We start from the raw sequence: 16,199 nt of genomic DNA on the forward strand, positions 1-16,199 counted from the left end.
TCAGCAGAGTATCTCTTCACAGTCCCCAAGAGCCCAGTGAGCAGTACAGCCTCTGCATCGTCTGACCCGACACTGGCTCTCCCAGCCATCCTGCCTTGCACTCCCCTAGAGGTCTCCTCAGACCTCCCTACTAATCCTCTTCTGAAGGGATGGACTTCCAGGCTGCCTGTGGCTTCCGGTCATGTGACTATGCTTGAGATACAAGTGTATCCGTGGGTCATGTGACCATGCTTAAGTTACAAATGTATCCGTGGGTCATGTGACCATGCTTGAGTTGCAAATGTATCAGTGGGTCAGTGGGTCACAATCCACGCCTTCTGTGTTTCAGTCCCCAATGGCACCAACTTTATTGAGTGAGAGCTTTATGGGACTCACCCTTTTCCTGTTTCTAGCTTATTTAGAAAAGAACTAAACAGCCTAAGAGAATCAGGCATTAAATTGGGGTGATTGAAAGGATATCCTTGTGGACTTAGAGTTTTCAACATCTATCCCTAAGAGTAGCACTGAATCACACGGGGGCATTATTTGAATTATTAATCCCACTCTCCAAGACCAGTTTAAAGGTTAGAAAGCCCCAAGTCTTTTAAATACTCCAAGAACCATAACTTCTGAGACCTTGCACCTCTTGGCCACCCTCTTAAGTGTGTTGAGCATTAAGGGGCGGGGGGGGGGGGTGGCATTTTGGGCACCCGTTAAAAGAAAAGGGATATCTTTTCCTCAACTATCAGAGGGCTCAGGCTGCCATCTCTTTAAAGGAAGCCAGATCAAAGAGAGAAAGGCAAGACAAATTTATTTATGCAAAAATATTACAAGATACGGCCCTTTCAGCAAGGAAGAAGGAACACCCAGGGAAACAGTTCTTACAGGCACCTGTGTAAAAGTGTGACTACAGGACACAGTGCTCCGTGAGATGGCGACTCACTGGAGGGCTGCCCAGAGAGAGGAATACCACAGTCCAACACTGGCACTAGTGACTTGAGCTAGCAGTTTGTGTGACCCCACAGAGGTCAGACAGCAACGTGCTTGACTTAAGATGCCCTGTGGTGTCGGAGGCTGAGACATCCTAGAGGACCTTGATGCAACCAATGCCTAGGAACCACTGACTTGGAAAGCATCATTGCTTTTATACAGTATTCTTTAAAAAAAAAAATCTTGAATATTTATTTGTTGGCCAGAATTGCTTTACTAGTGGAGAACACTCAGTGAATGATAAAACTCCAAAAAGAAAGTGGAAATTATGAAAAACAAACAAACCAACCACTGAAATCTGAGAGTGTGTCTTCCTTCCTGAATTATCTATCACCTGCCATGTGAAAATTTGTCAGAAAAGACATTTTCCTTTTGAGTTATGGCCACTCACTAAAGTTTTGTTTTGAGTGACAGCGTTTGGATCTAGTGGCACAGCAATGAGTTGATGAAATTCACTCCCAGGGCAAAAGCTTAAATGTTTCTCCCCCTCTCCCTCTTCCTCCCCTCCCCTTCCCCTGCCCCTCCCCTCCCCCCTCCTCCTCCTCCTCCTCCTGTTCTTTTTGAACACAGGAGAGTGAGGACAGAGAGAAAAGGGCAGAAATCGTCCTACCCTCACATACACAGCTATTTTAAAATATAATTACACATTTGGCAGATGTCTCTATTAGATTGCCTGGAGGCAATCGCATTTGCATCAAACACTTCAAGGCAGGATGTTAAAGAAGCACCGGGCTGGTCAGAGCGTGGGCTGGAAAGGACCAAAGTCTTTGGGCTTGCACTTGGGTTTGCACTCCGAGCCTTCAATCCACCTCGCTCTGCACCAGCTTTTTGGTGGGGCAGTGCGAGTCTCTTCAGCTCTCCTTTCTGCATTAACCACCTTTGTTTTTCCGTCTCTGGGTCCCAGGGTGAAACCAGCCTCCCATCAGGACGGATTTGCTCTGAGCCCAGAGACTACCAAATATCCAATCATTCAGGACGGAGAAGGCGGGGAGGGGAGGCAATCGTTCGCCTAGCAGGAACCTGGGCACATATGGCTCTCCTGGGGGTTCCCTATGAGTCAGAGCCAAAGGCGAAGCAGGTTGTGAACTCTGCAGCGGAGCAGTTGCAGAACCAGAGGTGGACTTTCACATTTGCTCCCAGATGCCCGAACTCGAGTTTCCTTCTACTGAAATCCGAGCTGGTGGTAAAAGGCATAAAAGTGGCTGCATTAGGAGCTGGCTCACAGTCAGCACTTTCTCCTTGAACAGCAGGAAGGGTTTGCACTCGGCTCGAAAAGCAGCTGTGCGAACATTTCAAGCAGCTGGGTTTGGTGGCGGCCGTAGACGCTTAGCGATGCTCCATTTCTGGAGCTAAGTTAAGCGCTCCAGGCTTGCTTGCTTGCGAGCAAAGGTGACTAGGGAAGCAGGCTCAAAGGCAAACAGCGAAAAGAACCAGGTTCCCCACCTACCGAAGTGAAAATCTTTAACAAACTACCTAAAAGGGGGTGGGCGGGGTGGGGTCGAGCCATTGTATTTTAAGTTAGGAATTAGTTCTTTAATGCTGTAGGCAAAGCACTTACCTGATAGGGCTTATCTGTTGGCTGGAATTCATCAAGGTAATGGGTTTGTTTAATGGTGTTTGCAAAGTTCAAATCTGCTGTGGGAAAGATTCAACTCGTTTGCACCATCATTAAGGAATGAATGAGAGTCATAGCATTTAGGACTGAATGCTACACCAGGAAGGAGCATCCTTTGAGCTTTTCTCCCTGAGGTTCCCAGGCAGGATTCCAGCCTTCGGGAACCAGGGATGACTAATTCAGTGCAATTGCCAGAGCTATGGAAATGAAACACCCGCGCAAAGCTCTCCCTTTGACTTTAGAAGCTGATGAATCCACAGTAGAGCTGGGGTATGAACGTTTTTTCCAAGGGGCAAGGAAGAAAAACCATTTGCCCTTAATTGTACCATTAATGGACTGTCATGCTAGCTTCAGCTATCAGGAGAGCCCATAACTATTGTCGGAGAAAGGATGGGGAGGCAGACCCACAGCAGGCATCAGGTGGAGTCTAGTTCAGACTTGTGCAAGAAGATTGCTTTAGGAATGGCAGAAATGGAAAAAAATAGGTTCTGTGGCTTCAGCTTCTACTACAGAGGAAAAAAAAAAAAAAAGAAAGGGTACACAGAACACTTATTACTTGCATTGTACAGCAGCCTGACAGCCTTTTGTGAGTTTGCAGAGGAAGGCGGGAACCATCGACATTTCTTTTGGGGGCCACAAGAATAGCGACCCAGACACAAGAACATTAGGAAGGTCCAGGGTAGACTCCTCAGATATGGGACCTCATGTGCAGATGTTATTAGAAGCTGTAACAGTAACACACACACACACACACACACACACACACACATTCTTTCCTCCTTCGGGCCTCGAACCTCTGCTGATCTGCACAGGGCTAGCTACTTTTTTTCATTTACTACCACAACGCACGAATTTATTCCAGCCACCAGTCTCCTGCTGCCATATTACTCTGCTCAAATGCCTCGGTCACGCTTACTACTTTACAAGACGGAAATCAGGGTTCTTACATACAGCAGATACCTTTTCATCTAAGGTGAGAATAACCTGGGGGGCTGGAGTCCCAGGAAGCCAGCAGCCACTGTAGTACCCCCACCCCCTGCTGGAGGCTTCTGAGTCCTTTGTCTCTTGAGCTCAAAGAACGGGTTCCATGGATAATGTGAGGGTGAGGTTTTAGAAAGGAGTGTATTAAGTGAGTGTATGTGGCAGCTTAAGAAGTAGGAAGAGGGCAGAGGTCCTGTATAGGAAAGGCAGGTGCTGAGAAAATGGTTGCCACTGAGGGTCAGTCAGTGTCCCTGTCTGGGCTGAAGCATGGTGGGAGGGGGGTGCGGGGGAGGGGTGAGCTGGCAGTTTGGTTGCTCACCCACAACGTATCCATGCTCCTCTTTTGTCTGTACTAGAGTTTTCGGGACTACCTCTCTCTCAAACGGCCTCCAGGGAGCTGTGTATAAGAAGAAAACTAACAAAAAAAAAAAAACAAAAACAAAAAAAAAAAAAAAAAACAAGAAACAAAAACCACTAGGAAGCAGAGCCCTTAAACACTTCTGACATTTCCAGACTCTGACCAAGACAGCACCAAACACATCGCTGGCTTCAGGTCAAAGATGAAGAACCGAGGGCCCGGTCCCTTACGAGCTCCTGTCTCCTGTTCTCATTCACACAGCCTGGGTTTCTATTAGTTATTATGGTCTCTGATCTGTCTGTTCACACTCTGCCTCTCTAGCCCTGACAGATGTCTTTTGTTTTGTTTTGTTTTCCCTTTCATTTCTTTTCTTTTTCTTTTCTTTTTTTTTTTTTTTGTTTTTTTTTTGTTTTTTTTTTGTTTGTTTGTTTGTTTGTTTGTTTGGTTGGTTGGTGGTTTTTCGAGACAGGGTTTCTCTGTGTAGCCCTGGCTGTCCTGGAACTCACTCTGTAGACCAGGCTGGCCTCAAATTCAGAAATCCACCTGCCTCTGCCTCCCGAGTGCTGGAATTAAAGGCGTGCGCCACCATGCCCGGCCTTTCTTTTCTTTCTTATTACCACACACACAACATTTGAGTGTGTGGCATGCACATATATACATATTCATGGGTATATGCATAGGTGTGTGCATAAGCATATACATATACATATGGGAGCCAGAGATCAATGCTGAGTCTCTCCTTCTATCTCTGTCTTCCTGAGGTTTTGTATAAGGGTCTCTTGCTGAGCCTGGAGTTGGTGTAGACTGGCTGAACAGGAAGTGCTAAGGACACTTCTCGTCACTTCCCCAGGACCAGAACTACAAGCACACACTGCTGCGCCTAGCCTTTGCGCACGTGGTGGGCATCAAACTGAGGTTCTTGGGTCTGATGATAAGCCATCCCCTCAGCACAATCTCTCTCTCAAAAAAAATAAAAAATAAAATAAAATAAAATCTTTTTACAACTATTTCCTGGGACTAGAAAAACGGCTCAGTGGTTAAGAACACCAGCTGCTTTTCCAGCAGATCTGGGTTCGATTCCCAGCACCCACTTTGTAACTCACAACAACCTCTAACTCCAGTCAAAGGGGATCTAACACCACCTTCTGACCACCACAGGCATCCCACCCATCTACCAGAAGTGTACAGACATATACATGCAGGCAAAATGACCATACACATTGTCATAGTCAGGGTTTCTACTCCTGCACAAACATCATAACCAAGAAGCAAGTTGGGGAGGAAAGGGTTTATTCAGCTTACACTTCCACACTGCTGTTCATTACCAAAGGAAGTCAGGACTGGAACTCACACAGGGCAGGAAGCAGGAGCTGATGCAGAGGCCTGGAGGGAAGTTACTTAATGGCTTGTTCCCCTGGCTTGCTCAGCTTGCTTTCTTATAGAACCCAGGACCACCAGCCCAGGGATGGCACCACCCACAAGGGGCCCTCCCATCCTTGATCACTTTGAGAAACTGCCTTACAGCTGGATCTTATGGAGGCATTTCCTCAACTGAAGCTCTTTTCTCTGTGATAACTCCAACCTGTGTCAAGTTGACACACAAACCAGCCAGTACATACACAAAATAAAATAAACCTTTGGAAAACCTAAACTTATTTCCTGAAGAATTCAGCATAGTAAATGACAAGTAGTTACATGCCATTTACGGTGTCATTCATTATGTGTCCCCAGTAATCTAGAGGCAATTCAAAGCACACGGGTGAAACCGAGCATGAGGCTGATGAAGGCTGCAGTACTCATACTTAGGAGATGGAGCCAGGAGGACAAGAAGTCAAGGCTATTTTTACCTACCTGCTAAGTTTTCAGCCACCTGGGGCTACAAGACTACAGAGACACTGTAAAATATTATTATTATATATTTTATATTATATAGTAATATATTATTATTATATCAATATTAATAATTAATTAATAATTAGTCGACAATATTATTGATATTATATTAATATAATGTAATATTGACATAGTACATATAATAATAAAGTATATGGGATATCCTATATAGTACATTATAATAATAAAGTATATGGGAGGATTCTGTAGACTGAAAGTGATCATGTGATATGCAAATATGAACATCTCCATAAAGGATTTTAGGGATCTGAGATGCCGGTCTCTTCTGAGGATCCTGAGGAAAGGCGGATACTGAATTAATAAGGCAAAAGTCTGTAGATGTAAGGGAGCGAGTTGTAGAAGGGTGGGAAAGGAAAACAGGAGAAGACAGGACCTGGTTCATCTGTCATGAGAACAGCTCAGTCAACAATGCACGGCACTGGCATGTGCTTCCTGCAAAGGCATCACAACGCCCCAGGGAACAATGTCAACATTGAGAGAGTCAGTGGGAGACAAAGAGAGGGTGTAGCCTGCACCTTAATCTGCAAACACCATAAAAGACTCCCATCAGAATTTAGCTCTGGGCCGCCATAGAAGGTCACTTTCCTCGCTTTTCTCCCATATGCCCATGCCTCACCAATTGTCCTTTCCCTCGAGAGCAAACCAGCTTTGTCCTAACTCTGCATTTCCTGAAACTGCACGTTATTTCCACTGTCGTGAAAAAGGATTAATTCCCCATACACACATGCAAAAGTCCATCAGAACGAATTTCAGTTGCTTCAGGAAACCAATGATCCCCAGCGTGCTGGGCTCTGCTCCTGTGGGGCTGCAGTCGCTGTACCGACCAGACCAAGCAGTTTGCTTCTGGTGCCAGGATTCTCCAGTGTGACCTCACGTAAGTTCCTCAGCTCTTCCAGCCTCACCTCTTTTGTCTACACAATGAAGCGCAGTTCCTGAGTAATAAAGACTGTATCTTGGATAATAAAAACGGTGCCCATCTTGTGTACCCAGGGAGGGTCATGTCAGACATTTATGGTGGGGACTTCCCTGATCCCAGGGCCTGGCACTAAAGGATTATAATAATCATCACTAAATCATTCCCAGTCTCAAACAGGACAAGTAGTTAAAGGTCCACTAAGTTGAATTCCAAACACCCACATGAAAGCAGCGTTTTGATGGCTACTGTGTTCTTATACTTTCAAAATAAGGGAAGAGGAATTACTGCCTTATAAACATGCACGGAGAGTCTCCTGTGGCCAGGGCCTTGAGTGTTGTATTGATTCAAATAACTTATAGAATGTCCCTGCTTCTGCAGATGAGGACTTGCATAGCTCGCTGAAAAGGAACAATTCAACGTTACACTCAGATCTGTGCCACCTGGGAGCCTTTCTCCTTCTATGAATTGCAGGACCCCCGAAAAGTACAATATAGGTCTGCAACTGACCAAGTCTTAAATTCTAAAGAAAAACGAAGGATAAGAAGATGTCTTAGTTAGGGTTTCCGTTGCTGTGAAGAGACACCATGACCTAGGCAACTCTTTTAAGATTTCTTTATTTTATGTATATGAGCACACTGTAGCTGCCTTCAGACACGCCAGAAAAGGGGATTGAATCCCATTACAGATGGTTCTGAGCCACCATGTAGTTGCTGAGAATTGAACTCAGGACCTCTGGAAGAGCAGCCAGTTTTCTTAACTACTAAGCCATCTCTCTTCAGCCCAAAGGCAACTCTTATAAAGGGAAACATTTAACTGGGTCTGGCTTACAGTTTCAGAGGTTCAGTCCATTATCATAGTGGGAAGCATGGCAGCCTGCAGGCAGACATGGTTCTGGAGAAGGAGCTGAGAGTTCTGCATCTTGATATGAAGGCAGCCAGACGCCTTTCTTCTGTAGGCAGCCAAGAGGAGGTTCTCCTGCACTGGGTAGAGTTTGAGCATAGGATCTCAAGCCCACCCTCACAGTGATGAACTTCCTCCAACAAGGCCACACCCACTCTAACAAGACCACACCTCCTAACCATGCCACTTCCTGTGGGCCAAACATTCAAACTACCACAAATGGTTAGATGAATAGAAAGTGAAGGGGAGAGAATGGGGTTGGGGTCAATGTGGACTGACAGTGTTCTGGTTGCTTTTCTCTTTGGCTGTGAGGGAATACCCCACAGAGGAGACGTAAGGGGGAAACAACGTATCTGGTTCACGGTTTCAGAGAACTCTGTCCATCTCGGTGAGGATGGTGTGGTGGCTGGAGAGACTTGATCTGCGTTGGAATGTAACCACTGCTCCTTTACTCTGTGACCCACCAGAAATCAGAATTAGAGCAGGCAAGTTATAATTCTCCTGCCCTGCCCCTAGCCCTGGTCACCTACATCAGCACCTAATCCCTAAAGGTCCTGCCACCTCCTCAGTTACCAGTTGGAGCCCAAACAAACGAGCCTGTGGGAGATATTTTACATTCAAATCATAATGGAAGAGATAAGGAAGCATCCAGAAGAAAGTGGTAGAGTTGGCCTCTTCATGCCAGGGGCTGGTGGAGGGTCAGCACCCTGGCATGAAGATTCTAGCACACGTGTAACAGTCATGTACAGCAATGTGCTTCTGTAGCCCATTGCTAGTGAGCAGAGACAGATGGATCCCTGGGACTCATTGGACAAGTTGGCTCAGTCTGGAAAGGTCCAGGTTCAGTGGGAGACCCTGTCTCAAAAAAATAAGAGAAGAATGACAAAGGAAGTTGTCCAATGTTGACTTCTGGCCTCTACATGCATGAACATGTATGTGCACATGCATGCACATCTCCACACTTTCACATACATATACCACATGCATAAATGTACATACACCCCCACAAATATCTAGCTCTCTGTTTGATTTGCAGTATTACCAATGTTGCCAGATGAGGTGAGCTGATCTCACTCCCACTGTCACATTGAAATACCTACTGTGTGCACTTTAGTTTGTTCTTCCCCAGGGTGGTGGTCACACACACATGATGACATTACTAAACATCGTGAAATGTTTCTAAGAAGAAACTCAAGTCACTCCACAGAGCTGGGGGCCACACACAATCACAGGCTGGTTATTGGGGAAGGAATAGTGACTTAAGAGATTCTATGAGAGAGTCTTGTTGGTCCTGTGGGGGTGGGGTGTGTCCTGTGAAGAGAACATCCCCTTGTCACAGACCCTGGGAGAGGTTGCTTTTAGACCTAGGGTATAACAACTCTGCAAGAAGTTTAACGGCTGGGAGGGATGCTTTCTTTGCTCTGGACACTTGGTGTGTCTCAGTGTTGTTGCATTCGCTGGACCATTTCTGTTGGAGGAGGTGGTAGGTATCTTTCCTCATCCGCAGGGAGATAACCTGGGAGGGAAGTAAGGGGTGGTCCAAGGAAAGGGCCTCACCTTGGTCCTGACTTGTTCTCTGTGCTATGTGTCTTTTCCTCATCTGCACAGCCTGTACTTAGGCTGAATCAAGGAGGGGTCCATACCAAAATGTGGGTCAGAATAACATGGGGGAATGCTGGGTCCCCTCCCTTGGGGTCAGACGGTACCAGTGGAGGAGAGCAAAGCTGGACAGCAACCGAAGCATTACCTTCTATGGCCATGAGCAAAATGCTCAGCAACCCTGCTGCCTCTCACTGCTCCATTTGTTATAGATGAACAATACCTACCTCTCTGGTGTCATAAGCACCAGAGAAAACGCACACAAAGAGACTGGAATTTGTAGACACCAGGGATTATCCAGTTCATTCCATGTTATTGTAATGAACTACATATCAAGCCACAGGCAGACCCAAAATGTATCCTGTCTTCAAGAAATACAGGGACGGAGCAGAGATTGGTGAATGGCCAAGCAAATATCAGCCCAACTAGAAACTCATCCCATGGGCAACCCACTTATACTACTAATGATATTCTGTTATGCTTGCAGACAGGAGTCTAGCATGGCTGTCCTCTGAGAGGCTCCACCCAGCAGCTGACTCAGACAAACATTGGATGGAGCTTGGGGTCTCTTCTAGAAAAATAGGAGGAAGGATTGTGGGTCCCAAAGGGGATAGGAATTCCACAGGAAGACCAACAGAGTCTGGACCTTTGGAGCTCTCAGAGTCTGAACCACCAACCAAAGAGCATATATGGGCTGGACCTAGGCCCCCCCAAACATATGTAGCAGATGTGCAGCTTTGTCTTCGTGTGGGTCCCGAACAACTGGAATGGGAGCTATCCCTAAAGCTATTGCCTGTCTGTAAAATCTGTTCCCCTAGCAGCTGTCTTGTGTGGCCTCAGAGGGAGACGCACCTAGCCCTACAGAGAATTGATGTATTTGGGCGGAGGAGAGGCTGGGGGTGGGGGCGCCTCCAGTCCCTCAGAGGAGAAGGGAAAGGAGATGGGAGAAGGGTCTGTGGGAGGGGGACCAGGAGCGAGGACAGCAATCAGGATGTAAAGTAAACAGGTTTTTTTTAAAAAGGGAAAAAAGAATATAGCAATGAGAAACACACATTGGTTGCTGCTCTCCGCAGTTCAGGCTCTACTGGGGACAGGCTATACACAGATAAGCATGATGTCATAGCTGAGATGGAGGTCTTAGGTATCCCCTTGAAGATGTTCTCAGGAAAAATTTGCACAGAGCAAGACAAACAGGATGGGAAGGTGAGAAGGCAAGCCAGAGTGTCCTCCAGGTAAATCTAGCCATGGCCTGGTCCACAAGGCTCTGGAGCAGACACTGCTCCACCAGGTTTGTGCTGGAAGGCGAGAGACTGCAGCGTTGGATTCCATCTCTGGGGGTGATTGACAGCACCGGGGGTGGGGGGCGGGGAGGGATGCTGCCTTCGAGTCAGAAGACTCCTCCCGTCCAGGGTGTGTGGGCTGCAGGATGCAGATAGGAGGTATTCACCACAGGACTGCCATGAGGTGAAGAACAGCACCTGCTCCCTGGGCTCCTCAGGGGGAAAGGCAGAGAGAGGGCGCACCAGAGAAAGAGCCCTCAACCGCCCAACACTGCACCGCCGTCGGGGAAGCCTGAAATGGACCCAGTTCATACATTGTAGAGTTGAAGCTCACAACTGGGGGAGGGGGCGTCTTCCTAATGTATTCAAGATGAGAAATAATTTTTTAAAAAACATTACTCAAGTATCATATGATCCAGGAAATAGAGCATCATAGTCATATTAGTTATTCTCTTGCTGCCTGTTTGTATACTTCTTTGACTATAGAGTTGACCCTGCAATATGTGGACTTTATAGCTACAAATTTAACCTAATATGGATTGCATCTGTGCCAGATGTATAGGTTTTCTTTCTGATTCTAATTCCCTGAACAATACGGTACCTACACAGTTCTTACTCTGTGTCATGTAGTACACGTGATCTAGACATAAGGGACAGCAGAGACACAGGCGTGTTGTATGAAAATACAGGGCCATGCTGTTTTATACAAAGGGCAGCGTGTTCCAGCGTCTTTTATGCACAGATATTCCAGAGCCACCCCCAACAGAGACCAAAGGACAACATACATATCTTGAATGTTTTCTCATGGGACAATAGTTTGGTAATTCACTTTTACTTAGGAGACCAAAAAGACATTTTTGCTCCTTCTTCTAAAACAACAGACCTAAACTGCCAAAATGCCTTTTTGGGGGCAGAGGAATATTGATTTTTTTTTATTTTATTTTATTTTTTTTTAGTTTCTTTCAGCATTTAGGATTGTTGTCAAGTTTCAGAAATCCTCTGCTGAGTATATTTCAAATGTGAGTTATAAGCTTTGACTGAAAGCCCCACAGATTTGTGTTTGACTATACATTTCAAACTCAAACTCCACTCCATACTCTTTTCTCCCTTCCCCCTCCCCACGTTCCTTCCTCCCTCCTTTCTTCCCTCTCTTTTCTGCCATGGTGGGGATCAAACTCTCAAACCTCATGCTTTAGCTCTGGCCCCAGCTCCATTATCCTGTGTTGTAGTGCTGCGGGCTCTCGTGTGATGGAGGCAGGTTAGTGACCAGAGAGAGAATTGTGGCTGAACCAGGGAATCTGGAAATAACACAACTGTAAGAGGAAGCCGATGCGAACCACAGAAATATTCCCTGTCCATTCAAATTGAATGAGTCCCTAAGTCAATGTTTTAGTAGGCTTCCGATTACCACGATAAACACCAATATCAAAGGCAGCAAAGGGGAAAAAGGGTTTTTTTGTTTGTTTGTTTACATGTCTACATCACAGTCCATCATTGAAGGAAATTAGGCAGGAACTCAAGTAGGACAAGAATCTAAAGGCAGGAGGTGAAGCAGAAGCCATGGAGGAGTGCTGCCTATTGGCTTGCTCTCCAAAGCTTCATCAGCCTGCTCCTTATAACCATTCAGGACCACTTGGTCAGGCGTGGCACCGCCCGCAGTGGGCTGGGCCCTCCCACATCAATCATCAATTAAAATGTCCAACAGACTTGGCTACAGACCAATCTGTTGCGGGGTATTTTCTCAATTGAGGCTTACCTCTTCCAAAATGACTCTAGCTAGTGTCAGGTGACATAAATCTAGCTGGCACAAGCAACCACTCTCTATCAGTTCCCTGGAATGCCTACAGCTACTCAAATGCCGCTGGAAGAACAGAAAGAGGAAAATTACAGTTAAAAGAAAAAGGGGAAATGGAATCAGCGGTTGAAGAGATGTCTGTGTGAGAGGGGAGGATCTGAGGGGTTCACATCCCAAGCACATGTCTGTAAAAGTCACATGTCTGTAACCCCAGCACTGAGAGGAACAGAGACAGAAAGCTTGTCAGGGCAGCCGGAGTGGCTCCAGATCAATGAAAGATGTTTTGCTAAGGAAATAGGCCAGAGAATAATGAAGCAGAACCTGGAATCCTAATGTGGCTTTTGTAGTATCTGTACCCACACCATGCCCACACATATACATACATGTGCACATGTCCACACACCCCTTATACATACTTACACATACACACACACACCCGTATACATACATACACATACACACACACAGCCCCGTATACATACATACACATACACACACACAGCCCCGTATACATACATACACATGCCCACACACCCCCGTATACATACATACACATGCCCCCACACATACACCCATATACATACATACACATGCCCATACACCCCCGTATACATACATACACATACACACACACCCCCGTATACATACATACACATGCCCCCACACATACACCCGTATACATACATACACATGCCCATACACCCCGTATACATACATACACATACACACACACACCCGTATACATATAATACACATGCCCACACACCCCCGTATACATACATACACATGCCCATACACCCCCGTATACATACATACACATACACACACACACCCGTACACATACATACACATGCCCACACACCCCCGTATACATACATACAACATGCCCACACACCCCTATATACATACATACACATGCCCACACACACCCGTATACATACATACAACATGCCCACACACACCTGTATACATACATACACATGCCCACACATATATATACACATGCACATGCCCACACACCCCATATATATATATACACATACACACACACATGTACATACATACACATGCCCACACACCCCTGTATACATACATACACATATACACACACACCCATATACATACATACACATGCCCATACACCCCCATATACATACATACACAAACATACACACACACCCATACACATACATACACATGCCCACACACCCACATATACATACATACACATGCCCACACACACCAGTATACATACATACACACACACACACACACACACACACACACACACATGTCCAAACACCCCATACACACACACACTCATACACTCCATACACATACACACACATGCCTACATACCTTATACATACATACGCATACCCATACACCCCATATACATCCATACACACCCCATACATGTACATATACACATGTGCCACACCCCATGCGCACACACATGCCCACACACCCCATACATATACTCACACACATGTCCACACACCCCATACAAATACACACATGCACATGTCCACATACCCAATACACATACACACACATATCCATACACCCCATATACATACACACACACATACCTATATACCCCATACACATACACACACACCGGAAGTGACTATGGATTCTAGCTGGTCGTGGATCAAATGCTTTCCTATCACTGTACTCACTAAAGCACAGACACAGAATCTGCTCACTGCCCACTCCTCCAGGACTCAAAAAGGACACATGTGAGCAAGAGGCTCCAAAACGTAAGCTTCGTTGGCTTTAATATAAACCCCCTCTGTTGGTGAGAGGCTCGGGGGGAGGGGGGGTGGTGATGTATAAGCTGAGAGCACCTAGGTGGCACGCAGTGAGTTACTGTTAGTTGGAGACTCGTAAATCCACTGCAGTCTTTGAAGGCAGAGACCGCTGGCTCCATCCTGAGACTCAGACCAACTTGTCAAGGACAGAAACGGAGCATTTTCCTAGAAAGGCCTCTACATAGAAGCTGCCTGTGTCTGAGACCCTCCTGAAGTTACCCAACTTATGGCCCTTGGCCACCCATGTCTACGGGCAAGAAATGATGCCGGCTATCTGCACAGCATCATTTGGAATCAATAAGGCTGACAACCTGGGCCTTTCAGTTGTGATTTGTATCTGTTCCTGCTGGACTGCCCAGGGGTCTTAGGGAGAGGGGGTCGCAGGCCCCACCAGGTGCTTCTCATTACAGCCTAAGTCTCCCAGGCTTAAAATGATTTGTTTGCCTGTCTTGCTCATTTGCAAAATGAGCTGCGCCCGGGCAGGAGTGCTGCTTTATTGATATTTTCAACTCAGAGCCCAGCCCAGCACACGGAAGGCTGCAGGATGAATATATAACATATGACAGAAAGAAAAAACCCTTTACCCATTTTCCTATCCACCCCCTGCTCACATTCCCAAGGACAGGCAAGTTACTGTCTTGTTTAACTTGGGAAAGGAGCAATGCTTCCTATTGCTTGAACAGTTTGGGTTTTTTGGGTCACTTGCAGAAAATACACATGGGTTTATATAAATAATTTCCAGTTTCACAGAAAGTAAATAAAACAAAGGATCCATGATATACAATACACGGTTTCCCCTCTGGCTGTTCTGCATCCAAACACGGAGCAGATTCCCTTTGTTATTAATGAAAAGAACAAGAGAGATGTCCTGGATCACTGTCCCATTTGTCAGCAACTAGCAAGTCCCTATGTTCACAAGGACATGATGGGATGTAGCAAACAAGAGAAAAGTGAAGAAGTGTGTAAGTTTTCTGCAGTGAGCATGCTTATCACACCTCTCTGAACGAATCGAGACTGGGGAGGCAGAGGGCAAGGGGCCCTGGGTGGTTTTCTTTACTTATGGGTTTCAGCTTTTCTTTGGCTTTCACAAGATGACACATGCACACACACACAATCTTATATTAAGACTGAAAATTTCAAACTGACTTCCAAGGGTCTTACGAAATTTGACGTCAAGCTGAGGTAATATCAAAGAAATATTCCCTTGTATTTAAACTACCCTTCAGAGTCTTCAGAATTCTCCAGTTGAAAAGCCTCCTTAACTCCAAGTACTTTATAAGAATTAAGAATATAAATATGTTCTTTTAAATGAAAATTCAGATTAATCCTAACAAGCAAAGGTGAACTCTAGATATTCTAGAAAGTGTAGCTATTATTAACACAATGTTGTAGAACTACGTAGTTATTGCCATGGGATGATGTTAACAATATGGCAGCATGGTGGTTTAGATGTCAGTGATCCCCAGAGCTCATATATTTGAATACTTGGTCCCCAGTTAGTGGAAATGTTTGGGAAGGATGAGATGTGGCCCTGGGGAAGGAGGTGTGTCACTAGATGTCCTTTGAGGTTTCAAAAACTCAAAACCCATTCCCAATTAGCTCGTGTATCAAAATGTAACTCTGAACTCTGCTCAGGGCTATGTCTGCCAGCCTGTTGTCTTCCTCCCCATCATGATAATGGTTATGGACTCTCTCTGAAACTGTAAGCCTCAAATAAACTCTTTTTCTATAAGTTGCTGTCTTAGGGTTTTACCACTGTGAACAGACACCATGACCAAAACAACTCTTATAAAGGACAGCATTTAATTAAGGCTGGCTTACAAGTTCTTTTTTTTTTAATATTTATTTATTATATGTAAGTACACTGTAGCTGTCTTCAGACACCCCAGAAGAGGGTATCAGATCTCATTACAGATGGTTGTGAGCCACCATGTGGTTGCTGGGATTTGAACTCAGGACCTCTGGAAGAGCAGTCACTGCTCTTAACCACTGAGCCATCTCTCCAGCCCGTGGCTTACAAGTTCTAAGGTTCAGTCAGTTATCAAGGTGAAAGCATGG

Source organism: Mus musculus, chromosome 10, assembly GCF_000001635.26.
Source record: "Mus musculus strain C57BL/6J chromosome 10, GRCm38.p6 C57BL/6J".
NCBI classification, from domain to species: domain Eukaryota; kingdom Metazoa; phylum Chordata; class Mammalia; order Rodentia; family Muridae; genus Mus; species Mus musculus.